At 48.5% G+C, this 13,241-nt stretch overlaps 1 long non-coding RNA gene across 1 annotated transcript; it reads left to right on the top strand.

Moving 5' to 3' along the window:
* The first annotated feature begins 1,185 nt into the window (after positions 1-1,185).
* LOC118528565 (uncharacterized) lies at positions 1,186-4,892 on the top strand. The gene is made up of 2 exons (XR_004913725.2): positions 1,186-1,946; positions 4,664-4,892. It is a non-coding gene; the product is annotated as an uncharacterized LOC118528565 (long non-coding RNA).
* The last annotated feature ends 8,349 nt before the right edge of the window (positions 4,893-13,241 follow it).

Here is a 13,241-nt window from a genome sequence, read left to right as displayed (position 1 = left end):
ACTCGTGGAGGGAGGGAAGGAGGAAGCAGGAAGGGGTGAAGTGCCAGGCTGGGAGATGGGTTTTTGTAAGGAGGAGGGACAGGAGAGAGAGGAGAGGATGAGTGGAAATTCAAACCCTTTATAGTAGGAAGACATGGGAAATTAAGTGGGTTCCACAGAGCTGCGTTCCATCTTCCCAGCAGAGGACAGTGTTGGAGTAAATGTCGTGGGCAATGTCTTAGGGGCTGAGGGGAGATGAATCAAGCATTTTCGAAGAAGCATGAAGATCCTCACTTGGAATCAAGAGGGTGAATTTATAGTGAACTTATAGTGAATTTCCCGCTGTGGTGGTTTTCTCCAGGAGCCCAGAGAGTGGTTACTGTGGTGCAAGTATACGGCTCATGTTGCCATCACATGTCCTGTGTGTGTGACTCAGTCTGGCCCTCAGTGGCCTGGATGAGGCGGGGGGAGAGGGGGGCCCAGGGCAGCACCTGATGCACCCCCAAGCCTTGAGCCCTGGGGCTGGGCCGCCAGCACATGGGGCCCTTCAGGGGCAGGCCTTTCTCCTTGGGCCCTGCAGGCCTTCCCCACTTCGGGCTCATAATCAAAGAGAGAAATAGCTTAGGTCTCTTTAGGACTTCATTGCAGAATCAAAGGCATTTAAAAAATCACTTATTCAGTAAACTTGTATCGAGTACCCAGGGTATTCCAGGCATGGTTGTAAGCCCTGGGGATGCAGGGGAGCAGGGCCAATGAGGTCCCTGGCTGCCAGAAGCTTCTGGGGAGAGGGCATCCCATGATGGTCATCTGTGGAGGAAAACAGCTCATGGAAAGCAGAACCGTTGTGGACGTTTCTTAAACCTGATGCTCTAAGCGCTGGAGCACTGGTTCCTTGTGGGGCAGGAACATATTGAAGGAGTTAGCTTAATTTTCAATGGCAGCACTTCATCCCCAGCTGGGCTCTGGCCAGTGTTTCTGTTCCAACTCGGTGAGGAAGCTGCTTTCTGTTTGATGGGAATCGGTGCGGTGCAAGGCTCTGACCCCTGTCCTGCTTTCAGCTCAATTTTCTGGATGAAAAGGGCAGAGATGGGTGGGGTCGTTGCTGTTTGGGAAAAACCGGCCATCCGAGGGTGAGTCAGCACCTTTTCTAGAAGACACTGCTAGACCACTGCTCAACCCCCATATCCTTTGGCCTCTTGCTGAGTCAGAGCCTTTTCAAATGTTCCAGAACTCTCTCGAGGCAGAAAGAATGCACCTGCAGCCCTTGCCATCAATGGGACACTGGGTTGAAAGCAGGAGACAGTAGAAAGTGGGTCACCTTCCTGGCCCAGGGTGCGACAGGGGCTTGGGGGATCGTCTGCAGTGAGGGTCCCCATGGGGAGCCTGTTCGGATCTCAGATGTGATGCGTGTGTCCTTTGCTCCCCCCCGGGCCGGGCGGGGGGATGCAGAGGAGGCTGGGGCGGCGGTCAGAGCCACGTTGTCCTCTGACTGACCATGTTGTCCTCTGACCCCGAAGCAGCGCCCTGTCCCTGGACGGCCTCTGATCTGGAGGGGGTGCACTCTGGAGCTCTTCCCGGGGGCCGGAGTTTCTCCTAGGGCTGCAGGACTTCCCTCAATATGTGACACTGGAAATGCCCCGTGTCCCAACGGAGGGGGAAGGAGGCCCTGCCTACACCCGGCCGTCCTTCCTGACAGCCCTGCAGAGGCCGCACCCATGGACTGTGTGGTCTGTCAATGTCTGTCACTCAGGGCCCTCAGACCTCTGCGCAAGGACCGGGAGACCTGATTCTGTGGCTGCTTGCTCAAGACAGATCGTTGCCTGCAGCACTTTCCTGGGCATGTTCTGGGAGACTGGTTTGTATTCCGTGGCGATTTTCCTTGGTCCATCACCAACACAGCTTGCCTGGAGTTAGAGCAAACCAACTGGTTACCAAATCTCCTAACTAGAGGCCAGAGGAGGGGAGAGGTAAGAATCTGGAGGCAAAATCCCGAGGAAAAGACCACAGGCCAAGTGAGAGGCTCTGGTCCAGGCCCTACCTTTGCCTCCTTGTGTGGCCATGAGTCAAACACACCCTCTGGCCCTTCTCCTCCATCAGGCAGTCTTCTTGATGTTCTCAGGACTTATTACCAGCACTCATTGATATGTCCTCCATATCAATGAGCCCGATTTGTCATTTTGATTTGTTTTTATGTTTCTTGATATGGTACAATCCTGTTTCAAAGTGCCCTGCTCCCGAGCCACTGGAGTGAACGTTTCCTAAAGTCAAGGACATTCTTATTTCCTTGTTTTGTTTTTTTAAGAGAGTTGATTTTTTAGAACAATTAGGGGTTCACAGCAAAACTGAATGGAAGATGCAGAAATTTCCCACAGATCCTCGCCCCCTTTCATAGCCTCCCCCACTACCTGCATCCAGAACCACATGGTACATTTGTTAAAATTGATGAACCTCCGTGGACCCCTCATCATCACCCAGAGTCCATGGTTTACATTAGAGGTCACTCACAGTGTTGCAGGTTCTATGGGTTTGCACAAATGTATAATGACACGTATCCACCCTGATGATATCATAACAGAGCATTTTCACTGCCCTAAAACCCCTCTGTGCTCTATGCATTCCTCCCTTTCCCCAACCCCGGGCCACCTCTGATCTCTTTACTGTCTCCATAGTTTTGCCTTTTCCGGAATGTCATGGAGTTGGAATCACACAGCATGGAGCCTTTTCAGACTGGCTTCTTTCACTTAGTGACATGCATTTAAGGTTTCTCCCTGTCTTCTCGTGGCCCAATAGCTCATCTCTTTTCAGCAGTAATACTCTTCCACTGGATGGAACACTATTTATGCATCCATCACCTCCTGAAGGACATCATGGTTGCATCCAAGTTTGGGCAATTAGGAATAAAGCTCCTATAAATATCCACGTGCAGATTTCTGGGTGGACATAACTTTTCAACTCCTTTGGGTAAACTCCAAGGAGTGCAATTGCTGGATCGTATGGTAAGATGATGTTTAATTTGTAAGAAATTGCCAAACTGTCTCCAAAGTGGCTGCACATTTTGCATTCCTCCAGCAATGGGTGAGAGTTCCTGTTACTCCACAGCCTCTCCAGGATTTGGCGGCGTCAGTGCTTCCAGATTTGGGCCATTCTCCTAGGTATGCCGTGGTATCTCATTGTTTCACTCTGCATTTCCCCGACGACATATGATGTGGAGCATCTTTTCATATGCTTATTTGCCATCCGCATATCTTCTCCCCCATATACAGACAGACACAATGACAGAGTCATCCTGGGCCATCGCCGGGATCAGAGTATTGGCTATGTTCTCAAGTTCTCTGGTCCTGAAATTAGAACGAGAGCTTCCTGAAGGCAGAGACTGTATCTCCGGTCTGCTCCCCCCAACGCCTAGGTAGCTGCTTGCACCCGAATATTCTGAGCCCCGCAGGATAAAAGCCACGTCTCTCTCTGATCACAGAGAGACTGCTTCACCAACCTGAGCCTCCAGCTCTTCATGTGGGAAATGGGAGAATAATAGGACCTCCTTTAGAGAGCTTCCAGTGGCAAATGTGCTAATTGATACAATGTAGCTCCGAGCCTGGCTCAGGGCAACACTCAGAAAAGATGAGCTAATGGCAACAATGATAATTTGCTTTTTGGAAGAACAACTGAATTCCATTGGTTCAAAGAAGAGCTGAGCCGGGACAGGGCAGCTGATATAATTCTGTGATACCAAGAAATGTAAGGCCAGCAAGCAGGGTGATTTCTTGCATTGTTTTCTTACAAATATTTTTTTTCTAAAATTAGGAGCTTTGGGGTCATGGGTGGGTAGAAAAGGTTAAAACAAAGTAACCATGCCACAGTGGCAGCCCTAAGAATTAAATTTAGAGGGACACCTGGGTGGCTGAGTCAGTTAAGCGTCTGCCTTCGGCTTAGGTCATGATCCCAGGGTCCTGGGATCGAGCCCCGCATCAGGCTCCCTGCTCAGCAGGGAGCCTGCTTCTCCCTCTGCCTGCCCCTCCCCCTGCTCGTGCTCTCTCTCTTTCTCTGAAAAATAAGTAAATAAAATCTTTGAAAAAAAGAATTAAGTTTAGAGATTCAGAGAAATTAGCCAATTTTGGGACTTCACCCCAGGAGTCAAGCTCAAATGTCGGCAAAGGGGTCAGCTGGTTAATGGAAGCCTGGCTCCCGTGTCACTCACTCACTTTCTCGACTCTGCTCAAGGCCAGTCCCAGCCTGGCCTCCTTCCTCACACCATTAACACGACAATTAATGCAGTACTGGAACAGACCCAGATGAAACACTTCCTCTCCACTTCACCAGCACAAACATCTATTCTGGGTTTGGGCTATTTTCCAAGTTGGGTTACATGATGATAAACAAGTTGTGTTTTTTTTGTTTTGTTTTGTTTTGTTTTGTGGGTTTTTTGTTTTGTTTTTTGGTTAGTGAAATTTTAACTGGGTACTTCACAAAACACAATTAAAAAGTTATTTGAGGAAACCATTGAGCGGAAAAGTTAGAGACGTAAAGAATTGCAAGTGGTTATAAAAATGTTTTCCACTAAGCTCTGTTTATTCCTTGGCCTTTGAAAAGACCTGCTTGGACACGTTTCTGACCAGCAATATGCATTTCCCACAGATGTAGGGGCTTTCTTATACAGACCATCAATAATTATCTATCTTCTTTTAAGGATAAAAATGGAAAGTGAAAAGTTCAAGAAATCAACTAGCTTGCTTGAATCTGCTGAGAAATTCAGAACAACGTTCATGGCTGAAATTTACAAAGTAAATCAACATAATATGAAGAAGTAAATTAACCTGGAATGACAAATTGAAAGGAAAGTTCCCATGTAACCTCATAAATTTCCTGCTTGATGGATTTCAAGTCTCTGATTCCTAATAAAATTCTCATGAGAACATAGTATTGCTCCATAAAAACTCCTGAACTCTCCCCATGAGAAATGGCTAGTTTATAAGGGCACATGGGTTCATGGCTGTGGTTTATTTATTAAAAATTTCTCAGTAAATATATCATGGTCCAGCGCATAGCACCCTACGATTATGGGGAGGCTGTGTATCATTCCTGCTGTCCCTAAGTATGAAGAAAAGAAGAAGTACGTCAGGAACTCTCTAAACCAGAAAAAACAAACAAACAAACCTGTAACCTTTTTTTCTTTCCAGGAGAAAGTTCTATGAGAGCTGATCCTTGACTTTACCTTGGGACCAAAAAGACGCCATAGGATTTTCACATTGGTCTTAGGAAAGTCTGAACATGGCTGCCAGATGGTTGACACTGAGTCCCGCAAGACAGAGTGAAGGCTTGGTGTCATCTCTGTCCCTAGCGTGGGACATGACCTCCCGGGGAGGACAGGGCAGACAAAAGCTGCCACGTGGGTATTGCAAGTTTTGAGGGACTTCAAACATCTCAGAGGAAAGCTGTATAATTACATGTAGTCACAAAGATAGTGAGTTCGTGGCTTACTTACCTCTCTTCACAGGCCTGCCACCTGGGAAAATAATCTTCACTAAACGTTATGTTTTTCATCTGTGCCGAACACTTGACTAAAAGCATTTTGGGTCTTACCCTACTTGGTTCGACACACAATCCTAATATGCAGGCTGTTACTGTCACCCTTGCTTTAGAGAGAGGGACACTTTAGGCAGAAAGGTGGAGTCACTGACCTCACAAGGAAGGGAGCAGGGATTCAAACCCAGGGAGGCTGACTGAATGTGGATGCACTAACCACCAGACTAGCCTTCCATGGAGAGGTCCCCTGGCCCCCAAGGAGGGTGGTGTGACTCCTGAGGGCCTTTCAAGATTGTATTCTACTCACCTGGGATTCTCTTCAAACAATCCACAGGTTCCAACCTCACACTGGCAAAGCACCTGTAATGAGTGAACGGAACCTATTCATGATGTGCAGCATCTGATCTGCGCAAGCCTACACGGGAGACGGACCCTCTGGCTCCCCTGTGCTTGTCTTCTGCTGGGCTCCAGTACCCAAGAGCTGGACCGCTGTTTCCAGCACCAGGCACTTACAGGTGCTTGAGTAAATGTTTTGATAAGAATTTAGTTTTGGTCCATTGTTGAGAAGAGAGCATAATTAAGAAGTTTTTTTTTTTTGTTTTTTTGTTTTTAAATAGACTATTTTTTAGAGCAGTTTAGATTCACAGCAAAATTGAGGGGACAGTACAGAGATTTCCCACGTCCCCCCACCCTGACACACGCACTGCTTCTCTCACTATCCACATCCCCCCAGATGGTGCAGCGTTACAAATGATGAACCTACACCCACCCATCATTATCAGCCAGAGCCCATAGTCGACATTAGGGTCACTCTTGGTGGTGTGCATTCTATGGGTTTAGACAAATGTATAATGACATGTATCCACCCTACAGTGGAATAGTTTCACCGCCCTAAAAATTCCTCTCTGCTCTGCCCATTACTCCCTCCCCACCCAACCCCTGGCAAGCACTGATCTGTCTCCATACTTTTGCCTTTTCTAGAATGTCATGTACTTGGAATCATACAGTGTGTAGGCTTTTAAGATTGTCTTCTTTCACTTAGTGATATGCTCTTAAGGTTCCTCCGTGACTTCTCATGGCTTCCTAGGTCATTTCTCTTTAATACTAACTAATATTCCATCATCTAAGAAGGGCATAATTCTCATCTTATAGAAATGAAAAGCACTCTCTAGATCCATGGAATTCGGACTGAACGGGGGATCCACAAACACCATTGCATTGCTGGCACATTCTAGAATTCGATGTCCCTGAAGAGACACAGAAATGGACTTTTTCTTCCTTAATGGCAACAGTAATGATCCCCGTAATAAAAATCAGCCCGATGGGCCCTGTCATCCGAAATGCAGACTAGGTATTATGCATGCCGGGTCTCAAGAATGAGCTCCACGGATAAGACGCTGGATATTTCACAAATGCCGACTTCAGATTTAAGGGCACTGGCTACTGAAATTGGAAATTCGTCATATTCCTTTAATGGGAAATGGATAACCGCATTTGAACACCTAACGATCTCAATAAACCTTAAGCACACGATTTCAGCCAGGATAGGGCATCAGCTTGCTGAGAAAAGACAGCAGGCACTGCGTGTGCCGAGCCCTCACATGCCCGCGGTGCAGGCCCCGCGGGGTGTTTGCGTGTGTGACTGAGGGTCACACAAGCTTACCCTTAGGAGGATGCTGGATGGAGAACTAGGCAGGAGACCGGGGGCTCCGGGCGCCGCTGAGGGGCAACAGCGCCACCTGCTGGGCCCGCGCGGCCCTGCAGCGCGGGAGGGCGAGCGCGCCTGCGCAGGGGGCCCAGAGGCCGACTTCGGGCACGGGGAGGGATGCTCCGCTCTGCCCGGGGCTGGGAGTTAGGCCAGATTACAACGGCATTAGGCCTTAGAGTAAAACGTGAGTGTGAAGTGTGCTTCACTCATAATATCCGCCCGCTCAAATAGCCCCCGTGGAATGTCTCCATCAGCAATGCCAGCCAGGCCCGTCACCACACAGTACATTAACCGCTCCGCGCTGGTGGTTCCTGCACAGAACTTGTCGTTCCGGCGAAATATGATCATGAATTAAGTGAGAGAAGAAGGCATTTGGCCGTTTATTTCAAACCCAAGTCGAAACTAAGCCAGACTGAGCTTTTAGCTGACAAGTATTTAAAACAAAGGACTCAAAGTCCTGCAAGTTTTTATAACTTTACAAAATTCAACTTGGACCCTTGTCCACCTGACTCCCTTACTCAGATTAATCACGTTACTTCCTGACCTCTGGGGAGAACTATGTATTGACCTCCAAATTCTTGAGACATTTGAGCATGGGAAGTGGGGTCCGAGTATGTAAGTAAAGCTTTATCGTTCACTTTATAGTGGTTGCCATTTAAAGCAAACAGCTAGACTCGATTCCCTTCCTGATTCCCAGATCTTCTGGAGATAAGAGGGAACACACGGATCTGACACTTTGGGGATTCCCACTGTGTGTGCTGGTCCTTTCATCAGGGCTACTTTATCATCCTGTGAGCACACAAGGCCTGAGAAGTCTCTGACCCACCCTTTAACCATGGATGAGTTTTTGGCTCTTATGCCAAACAAGGTCACAAGGCCAAAGCAAGATGCCCCCAAACATTTCTATGGCTTTGGAGCAATTACTGTGAAACTTTTTAGTGCAAACAAGCTTAACTCTTCATCAGGATCCAGTATGCATTTGCTTTGGGACAAGTCAATCTCCAGGACAGGGGGTGGAGGCCTCCCAGTTTCTGTGGCCTCAGGAAACAGTGGACCCCTAGACGCACAGGATGTCTGTGAGATGGCGACTCTCTAGAGGTCATCAGCATGAGGGATGGAAAGGAAGAGAAGGCTCCTGTCACTTGGGCAAGGCAGTTCACCAAGTGCCTTGGTGGGCATGAGTAAAAATCCTATAACCTAGCCACACCGATGTATAGTACTCCTTCCTTACAGGAGAGGAAACTGAGGCTCAGGAAGGTGGACTGGTTTATGGACAGTCAGGGAATCAGCTAGAGAAAGAGTCCAGAGAGAGCCCAGGTTGAATCTCCCACACGGTCTCCCCCTCACGCTGCTTCCCTCAAGGCACAGAAAGCCCAAAGCTCACATCTGTGGTTGACTAAACTTCAGGTATAAGAAAAAAGAAAGAAGAAGAAGAAGAAAAGAAGAAGAAGAAAGAAGGAGAAGGAGAAGGAGAAGGAGAAGGAGAGGAAGAAGAAAATCTCTGTTCTCTTATCAAACATTCCATCTTTTAAAGTAAGGTAAAGACAAAGTGTTGCCTTTAAATGCAGAATTATCGGGTCCAAATGACATCCTTAATTGACCTTGGTTGGTTGCTGTTTGTGTTTTCTTAGTTTCAGTTTAAAGAACTAAGAACAAAAGTCCATATTGTTTATTCCGTTCCCAGCCTCAGCTTCTCCTCTTTTCTTCCTCCCCCACCCCCAGCCTTGCCAATTTGTAAACAAATCAGAAAATCCCCAATGGGCTGAAAACCTGTCCATAGTTTACTCCAGCTGGAAAGAATTGTGCTCCACCAAGATTCAGACCCCGTTTATAATGGAAACCCTGACGGGCAATGTTGTGATTATAGTCTTGCCATAATGAATGTATCTGTGTGGTCAAAGTCACGGATTTTTCCATGGTATTTTTCCATGGAAGATTTCCTCCCTGAGAGATGTTAACTTAAAATCTGGATTATAGCTTTGACTTTAGAGCAGGATCTCTCCTGGCATCGATATAGCTTGAAGTTAGTTATTATATTGACTTTGGTAGGCCTGATTGGCAAGGGGGATATTAGTCAAATTGATTTTTTGCAAGATTGACGAGGGTAGGGGATAAGGATCTGGTGGTATAGAAATTTATGTCAGGAAACTTGTACACTTTCCCAGATTTTTAATCAGGGAGTATGTTCTCTCCTCTCTGAGCTGGTGGCTACATAAAAGGACAAAAAGTGAATAGGGCTGACAGATATTAGGGTGACCAGTCATCCCAATTGGCCTGGGACTATTTGGTGTTAGCCCTAAAATCTTGCATCCCAGAAAACCCTCCAGCCTCAGGCAAACCAGGATAGTTGGTCACCCTAAATAGTATGGAAAATTGAATTAAATTGAGGAGAGCAGGAAAGTAATAGCCTTATTTCAAAGAATAACCAGACTGAGGTTTAAAGTAAAATCCTTCCTTGATGCTTAAAATACTTAAGTATAATCAGCATTTAGCTTGAGAATGTATTCAGGAAACAGCTCAAAAAGAATGTACAAATCTTATGGTTGGTGCGGCAGAATATAATGTGAAAAACCGAACAAACCACTATTCTAGCTAACAATTTCAGAGGTTAACCTCTCTTCTGCTCTTTTGGAGGCATAAGCAGAACAAGGCATCGTGTGGGGGTTTGGGTCCCCCCCAGGAGGCTGCAACCAAGGGTCCCACCACCTCGAGTGTTTCCACGGCATCTTGGCTGCGCTCTAAACACTTCTTCTCTCTGCTAGAACAAGAAAAGGATGCAGGAGAGAAGGAAGTCAGAGGCCCATGAGGGGAGCCGGGCTCCCCTACCTGAGCCCCCACATAATGTCCCACCCAAGGGTCTCCCTTTCTGGTCTCAGGTTGTTCTGTTTGCCTTTCCGAGGGCTGCAAAAGCCACCCTTAGGACTGGTACACTGCCTGAGGTGAAGAGAAAGAAAGGAATACAGAATCCAAACTAAGGCAGACATGGCCAACACCAGAGCCAACAACATTGGTCCAGGGAGCCCCGGACAAGCCTGTAGAGTGTTGAGAGGAAATGGATATCAGCCCCCCTTTTTGACGTCTAACAAGATATGTCAGGACATGAATATTGAACCTATCTCTGGAGTCATAAACGCCGAGGCTTTGGAGTATGTCTAATATCTCTTTCTGGATTTGTAAATTCAGAGCCTTGTTAGATGTGCGTTAACTTGGCCACGAAGTCCAGGACCCGGGGCTGGAGAAACGGGGCACGAGGGAAGCGGCCTGCGGGGCTGGACTCTTCCCCCACTCCACGGAAGGTGGGCTTGGCCACATGACTCGTTGAGGCCACAGAGCGTGGCAGGACGGGCAGTGTGGCCTGAATTTCCGGCCGCCGCATCCCCTGCTCTTCTCCCCGGGATGGAGAGCGCATGGCGCTCTGACTGGCAGCCCGACGCCGAGCCCCGAGGAGGACCCGCAGACCCCCGAGGGGAATGTAAGTGCTCCTTGCTAGATGCCACTGTTGTGTTTGTTTCGCATCCAAAGCTCACACAGGCCCCTGCTTTTAACGAGGGAACTTCACCTCATCTCACCGATCTGATTCTGTTTCAGTCGTATGGCCCCACACCTGTCATAAAGCAGCTGTGACAAGGTGGTCACAAGGGCTCTTTGTTCTAGGCTCCCTGCTGATGTCATGGGAGCGCAGAAGACAGAGAACTTCCATTCTCATTTTTCTGCTTTTTTAAAATCAAGGTATAACTGATACACATTATGTTCGTTTCAGGTGTACATCCTAACGATTTGATGTTTGTATATATTGAAAAATGATCACATCTGTCACCACATAGTTACAATTGTTTTTGTGCTTCTTAATAGAAGTACCTGCCCCTTTATCAGAGTTCCGATTACCCCATGGGAGCGGAAGAGCAGCTGTCTTGTTCTTAAAAGATCAGAGTCTTCTCCAAAAAGGCAGGAGGTCTGTAACAGTTTTATAAACACCCGCTTCCAAAACAGCTTGTTCAGGGGGCTCCTGGCTGGCTCAGATGGTGGAGCGTGCCGCTCTTGATCTCAGGGTCTTGAGTTTGAGCCCCACGTTGGGTGTGCGATTACTTCAAAAAGTAAAATAATAAAAAACAAATACAAAATGGCTATTCAGAAGCATTGCTTATGGAAGTACAATCCTTGGTCATCCAGGGCAAACCTAGAAATTCAATTCCACTTACCGGGTATTGACTGAGCGCTTGCCATGAGCCGCCCATGGGCTTACTTACTTCCCAGGGCAAACAGCTGAAGCAGGGAGCCGGCTGCAAGCAGCATACATTCGCTGTAGAAACATGGGCATCGACCCTTATTTCCCACAGGTTCTGGAGAGCCCAGGGTTCCCTGCTTTTTGGAAACAGCAGTGAAGTATTTGTCTGGTCTGTAGTGTTTAAGGATACTGGTAGTCAGTCCCTTTCTTGCATCCTCTGTGGCTTCATGGGATAAGAAGGAAGTGAACCAGCCTTAGAGAAATCAAGAAAGCCACATGGGCAGGTGCAACAGCAGACGTAAGATAAATACCCTCGAAGCCAAGGCCACAGGAGCGACACACGTGTTTTGAAGCTCTGGCTGATGGGCACTTACGGAGGTGGTGATGACAATCCAGTAGATCCAGTATATAATGCTGAGCTTAGCAAGCAGTGGTTAAGCTACTCCTAATATTCTAGGGAGGAAAGGAGTAGCCTCTGACGTGTGGGAGCTGGTCTGGTGCCCACATTCCTCCGAGCCCTTTGTCCCACCTCTCACTGAGCCGCCCCCATGGGGTACACTCCCCCTGGCTGCAAAGGGTCACGAACCCAGCTGGTTCAAGTCCAGGTGGCCCCTGGTGCTCTTGACCTGAAGGGCTTTGGCCTTTCCCTCTAATAATGTCATACTTATGCCCCACACATCCCGAGCACAGAGATGAAGACACGTAGTGTAGAGAAGTGGAACCCTCTGTCCAGTAACCGTTTCTTCAAGGGTGCGAGGGCATTCGGTCCCTGGTGAGCCTTCGGGAGGGTCCTGGCCCAGAGAAGCGCCTTCTACTGTCCTGGGCAGAGTCTCCAGTGCTAGAGCCCACACCTTCCTGACAGAGTATCCCCTTGCTCAGGCTCCCCTGAACTTTCCAACGAGGCCTACTTCCACACTTCTCTCTGCTTTGTCCAGTTTTAGCAAGAATCCTGCTGAGTCGTATTAGCAGAATCCTTCACGCTCAAGGTCTCATCCCCTTCTGTATCTGGTCAAATTCCCCAGGCCCCACCGGCCCCAGGTGAGGTCGGACCACCTGGCCTGCCTTCAGCGCGAACCCTGTTAGGTTGGTTTAGCCAGTCTTTCCCTTACCCCTCAGGCTTCCTCTCGGTACACTTCCGTCCACTGACCCCACTCTGCTCCTTGACCCTCAGTTCCCACTTGTCCATGCTGTATCTGGAATGGAGTCCAGGTGTAGACTTTTCTCTTAACCCCTATTGCGATGGTCCTCGATATCATCTGCTTTTACTGCTTTCGCGTCTGCCCGGCTCTGGTTTGTCTCTGACGCTCCTTCCCCAGGCAGCGGCTGGGGGCTCTTACACGTACCTGTCGTACCGACGTTCAGAGCCGCTGTCTGCCATCTGCCCTTGGCATCTGTGGCCAGCAACAGGGACAATGACAGTCTGACAGCTCACTGCAAAGTCACACTACACTTCCTCTCTGACGCTTGACTCTTGTCCCTGAACCCAGAGGTGTTTGGGAAAGCTAGAGCGGACCGCCCGCGGACAGCGCCCAGCCCTCCACGTGGGCTCTGCCTTCTGCTCCTGTGGTTTCTGACCGCACTTCTTTAACCAGCTCTGAAGGAAGGCTTCCAGAGACGTTGGAAACGCTTGTCCACCAAGAACCCGTTTTAGGGGAAAGCTGAGATCACAAGTAGCGTCTCACATGGAACGGAGGAGGGAGAACAGTAATGAAGTGTGGGGTCAGCGGTGGAGAGGAGCCACCTGACTCCAAGTCGCTGGCCAGCTGACCTGCGGGAAGGAGGGCTGTGTATTTAGCAAAATACTAAGGC

This window comes from Halichoerus grypus, chromosome 3 (assembly GCF_964656455.1).
Source record: "Halichoerus grypus chromosome 3, mHalGry1.hap1.1, whole genome shotgun sequence".
In the NCBI taxonomy this organism is placed as follows: Eukaryota; Metazoa; Chordata; class Mammalia; order Carnivora; family Phocidae; genus Halichoerus; species Halichoerus grypus.
The sequence above is the reverse complement of the archived record's forward strand: the minus strand, read 5'-3'. Positions and strand labels throughout refer to the sequence as shown.